Raw genomic sequence first — 15,709 nt, 5'->3', positions numbered from 1 at the left:
GCTAATACTGGTTGTTTCTTTCTATGTGTAATGCTTCTTTCAGAAGCTCTTGTAAAGCAGGCCTGGTGGTAATAAAATCTCTGAGTACTTGCTTGTTCATAAAAGATTTTATTTTTCCTTCAGTTGTGAAGCTTAGTTTGGCTGGGTATGAAATTCTGGGCTGAAAGTTCTGTTCTTTAAGGATGTTGAATATTGGCCCCCACTCTCTTCTGGCTTGTAGAGTTTCTGCTGAGAGATCTGCTTTAAGTCTGATAGGCTTCCCTTTGTAATTAACCTGACCTTTCTCTCTGGCTGCCCTTAGTAATTTCTCCTTCGTTTCAACCCTGGTGAATCTAACAATTATGTGCCTTGGGGTTGCTCTTCTTGAGGAATATCTTTGTGGTGTTCTCTGTATTACCTGGGGTTGAATATTGTCCTGCTTTGCCAGTTTAGGAAAATTTTGCTGAATAATATCCTGAAGGGTATTTTCCAGCTTGGATTCATTCTCTCCGTCACCTTCAGGTACACCTATCAAACGTAAATTTGGTCTTTTCACATAGTCGCACATTTCTTGGAGACTTTGCTCATTCCTTTTTATCCTTTTTTCTCTAATCTTGTCTTCTCGTTTTATTTCATTAAGTTGGGCTTCGACCTCTGATATCCTTTCTTCTGCTTGAACAATTCCAGTGTTTAAACCTGTGCATACTTCTCGGAGTTCCTGCATTGTATTCTCCAGTTCCATTAATTCACTTATATTCCTCTCTAAGTTGTCTATTCTCATTAGGATTTCATCAAACCTTTTTTCAAAGTTCTTAGTTTCTTTACATTGGGCTGCAACATGTTCTTGTAACTCACAGAAGTTTCTTATTATCCATCTTCTGAAGCCTGATTCTGTTAATGGGATGCGCTCGTTCTGGATCAAGTCTTGTTCCCTTGTTGATGAGGAACTGTGATCCTCTTTAGAGGGAGAGAGCAGCGTTCTGATTTTGAGTATTCTCAGCCTTTTTCCACTGGTTTCTTCCCATCATTGTAAATTTATCCACCTGTCGTCTTTGTAATTACCAACTTTCAAATTAGGTCTCTGAGTGGACGTCCAAGTTGTTAATTCCCAGGACTGAAATATGAGCAACCCACTTCGCCATCCAAAACAGCAGCGTTAAGACCAACGGTGCTTTTCTGCCTGGGAATCTCCAGTCTGGCTTCCTTCTTGAGTCCGTAATAGGCGACTCTGCCTTCCCGGAGCTCCAAACATTGGTCAGAAGGGGAACCAGTCCCGTTTACTCTGCACCGAGAGCTGCCGCACCAAGGTGCCGACACAACTGCTGCGCCGGCCACAAGAGTCGCGCTGGCGACCCGTGTGGCTCCTCCAAACCTCGGTCAGAATGGGAACCAGTCCCGTTTACTCTGCACGGAGAGTTGCTGCACCGAGGTGCCGGCGATACTGCTGTGCCGGCCTCAAGAGTCACGCTGGCGACCCGTGTGGCTCCTCCAAACGTCAGTCAGAAGGGTAACCAGTCCCATTTACTCTGCACTGAGAGCTGCCGCGCTGAGGTACCGGCGAAACCGCTGCGCTGGCCACAAGAGTCGCGCAGGCAACCCTTGGAGCTCCTCCACTGGGAATCTTCTGCTCCGTGAGCAACCAAAATTTGTCTGAAAGTGTGGCGTCCTCTCGTTGTCTGAGCTTTCGCTGGGAGCTGCAATCCCGAGATGTTAGCGATCGGCCATCTTGGATTGTTCCCCCTAAAATATTTTTAAATGGTATATGTAAATGGAGTACTGGAAATTATGGTAGGTGAGCCAGTCAGTGAATGCAAAAGCCTAGGACATAATTGTACACCACTGCATACTTGATAAATGCGGTATACTTGGGTTCCAGTAAATTTATAAAATATTTTTCTGTCTACAACATTCACTTAACCTTGCTATAACTTTTTACTTTACAAATTAAATTTTTTTAAGTTTTGAATCTTTTGTAATAACACTTAGCTTAAAATACACAGTACAGCTGTATAAAAATGTTTTTTCTTTATATCCTTGTCCTCTAAGCATTTTTCTGTTTTAAAAGTTTTTGGGTTTTTTGTTTGTTGGTTTTCAAGACAGAGTTTTGCTCTTGTCACCCAGGCTGGAGTGCAGTGCATGATCTTGACTCACTGTAATCTCTGCCTCCCGGATTCAAGCCATTCTTTTGCCTCAACCTCCTAAGTAGCTGGGATTACAGGCACCCACCTCCACACCCAACTAATTTTTGTATTTTTGGTAGAGACGAGGTTTCACCATGTTGACCAGGCTGGTCTCAAACTCCTGACCACAGGTGATCCACCAGCCTCAGTGTCCCAAAGTGCTGGGATTACAGGCGTGAGCCATCACACCTGGCTTAAAAGTATTTTTGTTGGTTTTTTTTCTTTAAAATTTTTTGTTAAAAACTAACACGTAACCCATGCATTAGCCTAGGCCTCCACAGCCTATTATTGTCCTCCCCATTTGTATCTTGTCCCACTGGTAGGTCTTTAGGGATTATAACACACATAAATCTGTCAATTTGATGTTAATGTCTTTTTCTGGAATACCTCTTCAAGGATCTCCCTGAGCTGTTTGACAGTTAACTTTTAATTTTTTTTTTAGTAAGTGGAAGGAGTACACTCTAATGATAAAAAGTAAATACATAAACCAGTATCATGGTCATTTATAACCATTATCGAGTATTATGTGCTGTACATACCAATGTGCTATACTTTCATATGACTAGCAGAGCAGTAAGTTTACACCATAAACACATGAGTAATATGTTGTATTACGAAAGCTATGATATCCTTAGGTGATAGGAATTTTTCACCAACATTATAGTCTTACAGGACCACTGACGTTTTTGCAGTCCATTGTTGACTGAAATATCATTATGCAGTGCATGATTGTGTTGATACAGCAACTAGAATGGATCCCAAAAGAATTGCAAGTGCACCTTGGAGATACTATGAGTTCAGTTCCAGACAACCATGAAAAAGCTAGTCAAACACATTTTTTGGTATCCTAGTGCATTTAAAAGTTAGGTTTACTACTGAAGTTATCACTTTTAAAAAAAGTTTTATATAATATTGTAGTATATTAAGAGTGAAGAGCATTATGTCTAAAAAATATACATCTTAATTTTTAAATATTGCTAAAAAATTCTAATAATCATCTAAGCCTTCAGCAAGTTGTAATCTTTTTGCTGGTGGAGAGTCTAGCTTCAGTGTTGGTGGGTGCTGACTGATCAAGATGGTGGTTGCTGAAGGTTGAAGTGGCTGTGACAGTATCTGAAAATAAGACAACAATTACAACAATGTCCATGTTGACAGACAATTCCTTTCATGGAAGATTTCTCTATAGCATGCGCTACTGTTTGAATGCATTTTACCTGCAGTAGAACTTCTTTCAAAATTGCAGTCAGTCCTCTCCAATTTTCTTATTACTTTACAACTGAGTTTCTGTAATATTCTAAATACTGAGTTGCTATTTCAACAATGCTCACAGAAGTAGATTTACCAGGAGTAGAGTCCATCTCAAGAAACCACATTTTTTGCTCATCCATAAGAATGAGCAAATAATGATAACATGAGCAGCAATTCAGTCACATCTTCAGGCCCCATTTCTGATTCTATTTCTCTTAATATTTCTACCACATCTGTAATTACTTTATTCAGTGGTAGTCTTGAACCCCTCCAAGTCATCTGTGAAGGTTAAAATTGATTTCTTCCAGACTCCTGTTTTTTCGTAACTTCACAGATGCATAGGTAGTCAAAAAATAAAAATTTTTTAAGTTGATATTTTGACCTCCTCCCATGAATCAAAAATGTTCTTTTAAGACACTGAGGTCTTGCTCTGTTGACCAGGTTGGAGTGCAGTGCTGCTGTCATAGCTCATTGTAACCTTCAACATTGGGCCCCAAGCAGTTCTCCCACCTCAGTCCTGAGTAACTGGGACTGCAGGTGCATGCCACCACATCTTTCTGTTTTTAAAATTTCAGACAAGAAATAACTAAGGTCAGAGCAGAACTGAAGTAGATAGAGACACAAAAAACCCTTCAAAAAAATCAATAAATCCAGGAGCTGGTTTTTCTAACAGATCAACAAAATAGACCAGTAGCCAGATTAATAAAAAAGAAAAGAGAGAATAATCAAATAGATGCAATAAAAAATAATAAAGGGGCCATCACCACAGATTCCACAGAAATACAAACCATCATCAGAGATTATTACAAACAACTCTATGCACATAAACTAGTAAACCTGGAAGAAATGGATAAATTCCTGGATACTTGCAGCCTCCCAAGGTTAAACCAGAAAGCAGTCGAAACCCTGAATAGAGCAATAACAAGGTCTGAAGTTGAGGCAGCAATTAAGAGCCTCACACAAAAAAAGCCCAGGTCCAGATGGGTTCACAGCCAAATTCTACCAGACATACAAAGAGGGGCTGGTACCATTCCTTCTGAAACTATTCCAAACAATCCAAAAAGAAGGAATCCTTCCCAAGTCATTTTATGAGACCAACATCATCCTAATACCAAAACCCAGCAGAGACTCAGCAAGAAAATAAAATTTCAGGCCAATATCCATGGTGAACATAGATGTAAAAATCTTCTATAAAATACTGGCAAACCGATTGCAGCAGCACATCAAAAAGCTTATCCACCATGATTAAGTAGAATTCATCCTGGGGATGCAAGGCTGGTTCAACATATGCAAGTCTATAAAAATAATTCACCACATAAACAGAACCAAAGACAAAAACCACACAATTATCTCAATTGATGCAGAGAAGACCTTTGACAAAATTCAACAGCCTTAATGCTAAAAACCCTCAATAAACTAGGTATTGACAGAATGTATATCAAAATAATAAAAGCTATATATGACAAACCAACAGCCAGTATCATACTGAATGGGCAAAAACAGGAAGCATTGCCTTTGAAATCTGGCACTAGACAAGGATGCCCTCTCTCACCACTCCTATTCAGTATAGTATAGGGAGTTCTAACCACAGCAATCAGGCAAGAAAAAGAAAGAGTATTCAAATAGGAAAGGAGGACGTCAAATTGTCTCTATTTGCAGACGACATGATTGTATATCTTGAAGACCCCATCATCTCAGCCCCAAATCTCCTGAAACTGATAAGCAACTTCAGCAAAGTCTCAGGATACAAAATCAATGTCCAAAAATCACAGGCATTCCTATACACCAATAACAGACTGAAAGAGAGCCAAATCAAGAACTACCATTCACAATTGCTACAAAGAGAATAAAATACCTAGGAATACAACTAACAAAGAACGTAAAGGACCTCTTAAGGAGAACTGCAAACCACTGCTCAATGAATTAAGAGAGGACACAGATAGAGAAACATTCCATGCTCATGGTTAGGAAGAATCAGTATCATGAAAATGGACAGACTGCCCAAAGTAATTTACAGATTCAATGCTATCCCCATCAAGCTACCAATGACCTTCTTCACAGAACTGGAAAAAAACACCTTAAACTTTATATGGAACCAAAAGAGAGCCCACATACCCAAGTCAATTCTAAGCAAAAAGAACAAAGCAGGAAGCATCACACTACCGGACTTCAAACTGTACTATAAGTCTACAGTAATCAAAACAGCATGGTACCAGTACCAAAACAGCATGGTACTGGTCCCAAAACAGATATATAGACCAGTGGAACACAACAGAGGCCTCGGAGGCAACACAACACATCTACAACCATCCGATCTTTGACAAAAGTGACAAAAACAAGCAATGGGGAAAGGATTCCCTGTTTAATAAATGGTGTTGGGAAAACTGGCTAGCCATGTGCAGAAAGCAGAAACTGGACCCCTTCCTGACACCACAAACTAAAATTAACTCCACATGGATTAAAGACTTAAACATGAGACCTAACACCATAAAAACCCTAGAAGAAAATCTAGGCAAAACCATTCAGGACATAGGTGTCGGCAAGGACTTCATGACCAAAACACCAAAAACATTGGCAACAAAAGCCAAAATAGACAAATGGGACCTAATCAAACTCCACAGCTTCTGCACAGCAAAAGAAGTAGTCATTACTGTGAATCGGCAACCAACAGAATGAGAAAAAATTTTTGTAGTCTACCCATCTGACAAAGGGCTAATATCCAGAATCTACGAAGAACTAAAACAGATTTACAAGAAATAAGCCCATTCAGAAGTGGGCAAAGGATATGAACAGACACTTTACAAAAAAAGATATACATGAGTCCAACAGACATATGAACAAATGCTCATCATCACTGGTCATTAGAGAGATGCAAATCAAGACTACATTGAGATACCATCTCACGCCAGTTAGAATGGCGATTGTTAAAAAATCTGGAGACAACAGATGCTGGAGAGAATGTGGAGAAATAGGAACACATTTACACTGTTGGTGGGAGTGTAAATTAGTTCAACCATTGTGGAAGACTGTGGCAATTCTTCAAGGACCTAGAAATAGAAATTCCATTTGACCCAGCAATCCAATTACTGGGCATATATCCAAAGGATTATAAATCGTTTTACTATAAGGACACATGCACACGAATGTTCATTGCAGCACAATTTACAATAGCAAAGACCTGGAACCAACCCAAATGCCCATTGATGATAGACTGGACAGGGAAAATGTGGTATATATACACCATGGAATATTATGCAGCCATCAAAAATGATGAGTTTGTGTCCTTTGTAGGGACATGAATGGACCTGGAAACCATTATTCTCAGCAAACTGACACAAGAACAGAAAATCAAACACTGCATGTTCTCACTCATAGGTGGGTGTTGAACAATGAGAACTCATGGACATAGGGAGGGGAGCATCATACACTGAGGTCTGTCAGGGAAATAGGGGAGGGACAGCAGTGGGGTGGGGAGTTGGGGAGAGATAGCATGGGGAGAAATGCCAGATATAGGTGATGGGGAGGAAGGCAACAAATCACACTGCAATGTGTGTACCTGTGCAACAGTCTTGCATGTTCTTCACATGTACCTCAAACCCTAAAAGGCAGTAGGAAAAAAAAGATTGGAATTGTTGAAAGCAAAATAAATTAATTAATTATTTAAAAAATTTTTTTTAATAAAATTTCTCTTTTGTATAGACAGGGTCTTGCTCTGTAGCCCAAGCTCGTCTCAAACTCCTGGCCCCTAGCAATCCTTCTGCCTCAGTCTCCCAGAGTGTTGGGATTACAGGCATGAGTCCCCATGCCCACAAATGTTGTTAATGGCATCTAGCATGATAAATCTTTTTCAGAAGGTTTTCAGCTTTCTTTACCCTGTTGCATCCAAGGAATTACTATCTTTGGCAGCCCTATAGCCTTATAAAGTGTATTTCATAAATACGAAACTTAAAAGTTGAAAGTAATCCTTGATACATGGGCTGCAAAATACATGTTATGTTAGCAGGCAAAAGAACATTCATTTCTTCTTACATCTCCATTAGAGCTCTTGGATGACAAGGTGCATTATCAATGAACAGTAATTTTTTTTTAAAGAAATCTTTTTTTTCTAAACAGTAGGTGTCAACAGTGAATTTTAAATATTCATAAATAGCACATCTGTTGTCAGCAGATGTGCTGTCATTCAGGCTTTGTTTCATTTATAGAGCACAGGCAGAATACATTTAGCATAGTTCTTAATGGCTAGGATTTTCAGAATGGTAAACGAGCACTGGCTTCAACTTAAAATTAAGCGACTGATTTAACTTCTAACTTCTAAGAGAATCAACCTGTCTTTTAAAGCTTTGAAACAGGGCATTGACTTCTGTCCATCAAAGTCCTAGAATAGCATCTTCCAATAAGAAAGCTGTTTTGTCTATGTTGAAAACCTGTTGTTTAGTGATCACCTTCATCAGTGATCTTGGCTAGATTTTCTGGTAATTTGCTGCAGCTTCTTCAACACTTGCTGCTTCACCTTGCATGTTTATGTTACGGAGATGGTGTCGTTTTCCTTAAACCTCATAGATCAGTCCCTGTTAGCTTTCAACTTCTGCAGCTTCTTCATCTCTCACCCTTCATAGAATTGAAGAGAGTGCCTTGTACTGGGTTAAGCTTTTGCTTAAGAGATTATGGTGGCTGGTTTGATCATCTGTCTGGACCCCCTAAAACCTCCATATCAGCAATAAGGGTTTTTTGCTTTCTTATCATCTGTGTGTTCAATTTTTATTTCCTTCAAGAACTTTTCCTTTGCATTCACAGCTTGGCTAACTATTTGTAAGAGGCTTAGCTTGAGGCCTCTCTTGGCTTTCAGTCTATCTCAGTTTTCAGCATGCCTTTTTTGCTAGGCTTAATTATTTCTAGCTTTTGATTTAAAGTGAGAGATCTGTAACTCTTCCTTTTACTTAAACATGGCGAGGCCATTGTAGGGTTATTAACTGACATAATTTCAATACTGTTTTGTCTCAGTGGATAGGGAGGACCAAAGAAGAAGAGATGGGGCATCAGCCAGTTGGTGGCGCAATCAGAACACCTACAGCATTTATCCACCAAGTTCACTGTCTTATATGGTGTGGTTTGTGGTCCCCAAAAACAATGGTAAAGTCAGAGATCATTGATTGCAGATCACCATCACCAGACATAATAAAGAGTTTGAAATACTGCAAGAATTACCAAAATATAATGCAGAGACACAAAGTGAGCACATGGTTTGGGACAATGGTACTGAAAAATATGCTTGCCACAAATCTTCAATTTGTTAAAAAATATATATATGTATATATATATATACACACACACACACATATATATACACACACATATATATATACACACACACATATATATATATAGACAGAGAGAGAGAGAAAGAAAGAAAAAAGAAATCAATATAGGTGCATATAGGTTGAGTATTTTTTACCCAAAATGTGTGAGACCAGAAATGTATTGGATTTTTTTCAGATTTTGGAACATTGAGATATCTTTGGGATGAGACCTAAATTTAAACAGGAAATTCATTTGTTTCATATATACCTTATACTTAGAGCTTAAAGAAAATTTTGTACACTATTTTAGATAATTGTTTGCATATAAAAGTTTTGACTAAACTCATCACATGAGGTCAGGTGTGGAATTTCCTACTTGTATCGTCATATTGGTGCTCAAAACTGTTGGATTTTTGGATTTCACATTCTCAGATTAGGTCTACGCAACTTGTGTGTGTTCGTATATAGTACTGTGGGAGTACCTGTTTTTAAACAAATATCCTCTGCAAAATACCATTCATATATTTAACATAGTTCAATTTTGTGTATGTGTGTGTGTGTGTGTGTGTGTGTTTTGTTTTGTTTTGTTTGAGGCAGAGTCTCGCTCTGTCACCCAGGCTGGAGTGCAGTGGTGTGATCTTGGCTCACTGCAACCTCCGTTTCCTGGGTTCAAGTGATTCTCCTGCTTCAGCCTCCTGAGTAGCTGAGACTGCAGGCACATGCCACCACATCCAGCTAATTTCTTTTTTTTTGTATCTTTTGTTAGAGACAGGGTTTCACCATGTTTGAACTCCTGACCTCGTGATCCGTCCACCTTGGCCTCCCAAAGTGCTGGGATTAGCCACCACGCCCAGCCCAATTGTGTTATTTTTACTAAGCCATGTTCCTATGTATAGAGCACAATAGAAATATCTCTAATATAAAACAAATCCAAGTTGCAGTTTTTGTTTTTACTTTGTATGCCTTGTTTTTTTCTAAAGCCAGTTCTTTTTCATTCTCCTTTTGTTAGGTCTTGCTGCTCGTTCCTTTTTTAACTCGTTGTATAAACTAGAAATAATCTGTTATCTATGTGTTTCATTGTCCAGTTGCTATAATGTGGTTTTGTCAAAAGGCATTATTCAACCAGATATGTATATTTTAAGCATATTATCTGTAAGATGAAATAAAGTATTTCATCCCCTATGATGATATACCAAGCATGAAACTGGCAAATGATAACTAATTTGAGGGAAGAGGGTAATGTAAATGCTTAAGTTATACTATGGTTGCAGTATGACCAGAAGTATCAAATTTTTTTTTTTTTTTGAGACAGAGTCTCACTCGGAAGCCCAGGTGAGAGTACAGTGGCATGATCTTGGCTCACCACAACCTCTAAGGATTCAGGCAGTTCTTCTGCCTCAGCCTCTCAAGTAGCTAGGATACAAGCATGTGCTACCATATCCTACTAATATTTATACTTTTAGTAGAGATGGGGTTTCACCAAGTTGGCCAGGCTGGTCTCAAACTCCTGACCTCAAGTGATCCACCTGCCTCAGCCTCCCAAAGGGCTGGGATTATAGGTGTGAACCACTGTGCCTGGCCTAAATGTTTTAAAGCAATGGGAATGGAATGTGAGATCAAAAGTAAAGGACCATCAACTTGGGGAGGATATACTCTCTGTAATACGTAAAACCGTGATTAATTTTTGTGTGTGGTGTGAGGTAAGGGTTCAGATTTATTTTTATATGCGAATATCTAGTTTTCAGTGCCATTTGTTGAAAAGACTCTTCTTTCCCCTTTGAATTGTCTTGTCACTGTAGTTGAAAATTGATCAAAAAATGTGGTGGTTTTTTTCTGGACTTTCAATTCGATTTCATTGATTTTATGTGTCTTAATGGAATTAAGACATAAAAAAATTGTGTCTTAATTTAATTCCATTTATATGGAAACTCAGGGACCTAATTGAAATTTAGAGGTCTGCCACTTAACAGCTGGACAGGTTACTTAGCCTCTCAGTCTGTTTTTTCGTTTATAAAATGAAGATGATGACATCCCCTTTTAGGGATTTTGTAGGGAGGAAATAAGGTAATGCCTATAATCGTTTTGGTATGTAGATACCACTAAAGAAACTATGCTGTTTTCATTCATTTATATTTGTTGACTTCTCTCTATAGGATTAGCTAATTTTTTTCCAGTGAAAGTTTTCATGTTACAGATTTACAGTGAGCTGAGCTATATTCATATAGTTTCCTATTATCAGGCCTTTTATTGACAAATGATATTAACAAAGAAAGGGAAGGGCTAACAAAAAGTGAAAAATTCCAGAGATGGGGGAATAAAATTAGTAGCTCCTTTAAAACCATTTGCCACTTATCCTAATCCCAGTACCAACTGTTGAAGAATGAAGGAAATTGCAAAAATTCTGCATTAAATTAGAGCACAGGGCCAGGTGTTGTGACTCACTCATGCCTGTAATCCCAGCACTTTGAGAGGCTGAGGCGGGCAGAACACTTGAGGCCAGGAGTTTCAGACCAGTTTGGACAACCTGGTGAAATCCCTGTCTGTACTAAAAATACAAAAAAAGAAAAAAAAAATCTTGGCATGGTGGTACACTCATGTTAATCCCAGCTACTCAGGAGGCTGAGGCATGAGATTCGCTTCAACCCCAGAGGCAGAGATTTCAGTGAGCTGAGATCATACTACTGCACTCTAGCCAGGGTAATAGAGCGAGACAATGTCTCAAAAAAAGAAAAAAAAGAACGTGGTGCTTTAGCATGTATTTTGCCTGTTAAAATTAATAAAATAAGTAACACCCACATCCTTAATGATTCCATAAATACTGGACCAAATCATATACAAAGTTCTAAAAAGTAAAAGCCTGTGATTAAACTCTATTATTCTGGTGGTAATTTTAATTTTGAATATATCTGCAAAACTAAAATGATAGGATTGTTGCTAACCTAGAAAATTATGGATTCACTCAGCATTCATTCATGAAATATTTATTGATAATTTACTATGTGCCCTGTACTGGCTAGATAAAGCAGAGAGTTTCTTGCCCTCATGGATCTTATTTTGTAGTGAGTGAGACAGTGAAATATTTGTGTGTAATATAGTGTCAGAAACTATTGCAATGATTTAAAAAGAGGAGGTTGAGAGGTTAGAACATGATGGAATGGAGTGTAGGGCTTGTTTTACGAAGGGTAGTCAGAGCAACATCTCTTGACATTTGAGCAAACACCTGAATGAAGTGAAGGAACAAGCTGTGAGATATTATTAGGGAAGAATATTTTGGGTGGAAGGAACAGAAAGTACAAAGGCCAGGAAAGAGGTACACATTTGGATGAAGTTGCAGATACACGTGTTTACTGAAGTTTGCAGTGTTTTCTTGTAGAAAATTGGGAATTAAAATAACAAGTACATAAAGAATACTGGAGGTGTGGATCTGGGCTCTCAGCTAGGTATATTCATTAGTTAAGTGAATCACTCCCACAGTAGTCTCTTCATCCCAAATATAGTGGATTTGCGTGGACACTTGGGAAGTCTAAACCCCAGTCTTTAATCTCCATATATCAAGGATATCCTGTCTTTTCAGGATTTAAACAAATGATGCCATAGTTTTTCTTAAATAAAATTACCTGCATTTAGACAGACTGATAAATCTTAGCTATTAGACTGTGAGAAGTCATCTGATCCAACTTAAGTGGTGTGGGACCCATCCAGGGGCAATCACCTGGGCAGCTTTTCCTAAAGTTGTCTTCTTTGTCTTGTCTGTTTTCTTCCAGGGGATATCAAAATAGGAGAAGAAGAGATGCCTGGCTATGCCTTTTGAGCAAGTGCCTCTGGGTATCTGACATTAACAGAGAAATCAGGCAGATAATGTTTTTATTCTTTGCTTGAACTATTCTAGTGCCAAGAGTGCATTCATAAGAGAATTTTTGTCTCTACATTGTATTTCTTTGTTTCAGGGTCTAAAAATTACGAGATAATCTTTTTGTTCTGTTCTCCTTTCTGGATATAGGGAGGAATGGCATAGGCAAGGGAGAGGAAATCCACCTGGTCCCAGGCACAAGTGAATTGTTATCTTAAAAGTGCATTAGTATCAGTGTCACCTCTCCCCTCTTCCCTTTCCTTCCCTCTCCACCCTTAAGAGAATAGAATAGATGGGAAAGTAATAGAGATGGGAGACTTAGTTTGTGAGGCTCAAGACCCTCCTGCCTGGCTCATTTGTCCTAAAAAGGGGGAAATGGTGGAGGAATAATTCTATAAATGTCCTCAGTAAGTAATTATCTCCCCTTTATACTCCCCTTGGCTGTTTGGCATGCTCCTTATGCTTACCAGGGTGTATTCCATATTGTTGCTGACTAAGAAGCTAGATCAAGTTCCCAAAGCACATGAGATACTATCACAGTGCCAGGCAACCAGACCATGATGTTATATTTGTGATTTTAGTTTTTGTCTTACTCAGGATGGTATGACCACAGAAAAAAAATGTTTAGGCTAGAGTGCAGTGTTGCTGTCTTGGCTCAATGCAACCTCCACCTCCCAGATTCAGGACATTCTCATGCCTCAGCCTCCTGAGTAACTGGGACTACAGGCATGTGCCACCAGGCCTGGCTAATTTTTCTATTTTTAGTAGAGCTGGGGTTCCACCATGTTGGCCAGGCTAGTCTCGAACGCCTGATCTCAAGTGATCTGCCCTCCTCGGCCTCCCAAAGTGCTGGGATCACAAATATGACCCACTGTGCCCAGCCAAGAAGTGTTTTGAAGACTATTTTACCTTTTTTTTTTTTTTTTTAAGATCATTTTGATAAGTTGATTTGAGAAAGAACAGGGTCAGATTGGTTTTATCTCAAGTAATTTTGATAAATTCGGCATCTTTTGAACTCAAAACACCTTTTATATTTATTGTTTAGTATGCTTGACAAATTATAAACATTTTGGTGGCAGGCATGGGATAGAAAACTGAGCCTGTGTAGTACATATTACATTTCTATAATTAATTTTTTAGAACTTTTTTCTCTTTTTTTGATTTGGAGTCTTACTCTTGTTGTGCAGGCTGGAATGCAATGGTGCGATCTCGGCTCACTGCACCCTCTGCCTCCTGGGGTCAAGCAATTCTCCTGCCTCAGCCTCCCAAGTAGCTGGGATTACAGGCCTGCACCACCACACCCTGCTATTTTAATATTTTTAGTAGAGACGGGGTTTTATCATGTTGGCCAGGCTTATCTCAAACTCCTGACCTCGTGATCAGCCCGCCTCTGTCTCCCAAAGTGGTGGGATTACAGGCTTGAGCCACGGCACCCAGCCGAGAACTTTTTTTTAAATAGCATTTTAGGCCGTGCGTGGTTGCTCACGCCTGTAATCCCAGCACTTTGGGAGGCCGAGGCGGGTGGATCACGAGGTCAAGAGATCAAGACCATCCTGGTCAACATGGTGAAACCTCTCTCTACTACAAATACAAAAAATTAGCTGGGCATGGTGGCGCGTGCCTGTAATCCCAGCTACTCAGGAGGCTGAGGCAGGAGAATTGCCTGAACCCAGGAGGTGGAGGTTGCGGTGAGCCGAGATCGCGCCATTGCACTCCAGCCTGGGTAACAAGAGCGAAACTCCGTCTCAAAAAAATAAATAAATAGCATTTTAAAAAATGAAAACAGTACATACACATAAAAATCAGTATGATGGGTCTGTATTTGACTGTCATTCTCATCCTCTGTTTTATTATCAGGATTCATATGTTACTTGAGGATAATGTTTCTAGCACCAAAAGCTTAAATGGATTTTTTTAAATGCTTTCATTAGTTTATCAGAATTATGTCACATTGTTACTTGTTACACATTAGAAGCATGGCTGTCCTTTATTTTTTTTCATTTTTTCTGGAGTTTCTAATTTTTTTTTTCCTGTTTGACAAACAATAGTGCACCATCAGCATATCCTCAAGATTATCTAGTCTGTGTTTCCATGAGATTTTCTCTTGGATTCTTAATGTCCTGCCCACAGCTCTCATCCCTTCACTACCCTACTAGGTTGAATCAACTGTTTGCTGGATCCTATGGATTCTTCTCTTGTTTTTTTACATTCATTTTTTAGGTAATAGTCTGAGATGTTTTTCCAAGGAAGGTTGCTTAGAAAGTAAACCCTCTGAGAACTTACATATCTGAAGACTTTTTTTTTCTTTTTCTTTTCTTTTTTTTTTTTTTGTTTGTTACTTGAGTCTCGCTCTGTCATCAGGCTAGAGTGCAGTGGTGTGATCTCGCTCACTCCAGTCTCCGTCTCCCAGGTTCAAGCAGTTCTGCCTCAGTCTCCCGAGTAGCTGGGCTTACAGGCATGCGCCACCACACCCAGCTAATTTTGTTGGTTTTTTTTTTTTGTTTGTTTGTTTTGAGACAGAGTCATGCTCTGTCACCAGGCTGGAGTGCTGCAGCGTAATCTCGGCTCACTGCAACCTCCACTTCCTGTGTTCAAGCAGTTGTTCCGCCTCAGCCTCCCAAGTAGCTGGGACCTCAGGTGCGTGCCACCATGCCCAGCTAATTTTTTTGTATTTTTACTAAAGATGGGGTTTCACCGTGTTAGCCAGGATGGTCTCGATCTCCTGACCTCATGATTTGCCCACCTTGGCCTCCCAAAGTAGTGTGATTACTGGCATAAGCCACTAAGCCGGGCCTGAAATCTTTTTTTTGACATCAGACTTCATTGATGCATAGAATGCTTAGTACAGAATCATGTTCCCTTTGTACTTAGACATAATCTCTACTGACCTCCAACATCTAGATTGCTTTTGAGAGATCTGCCGCCAATCTGGCATTTCATTTTATTTTGAAATTTTCCACACATACACAAAATTTGATAAATTACTCAATTTTATAGTTGTTAACGTTTTGCTCTTTTTGCTTCCTCCCATATTAATCCGTTTTTTATGCATTTTAAATTAAGTTGCAGGTATTATAATAGTATACATTACCCCTAAACACTTTGGTATACATATCATTAACTAGAGTTCAATATTTGATTACTTTTTGAAGGTA

This window comes from Callithrix jacchus, chromosome 6 (genome assembly GCF_049354715.1).
Source record: "Callithrix jacchus isolate 240 chromosome 6, calJac240_pri, whole genome shotgun sequence".
Taxonomy (NCBI): domain Eukaryota; kingdom Metazoa; phylum Chordata; class Mammalia; order Primates; family Cebidae; genus Callithrix; species Callithrix jacchus.
The sequence above is the reverse complement of the archived record's forward strand: the minus strand, read 5'-3'. Positions refer to the sequence as shown.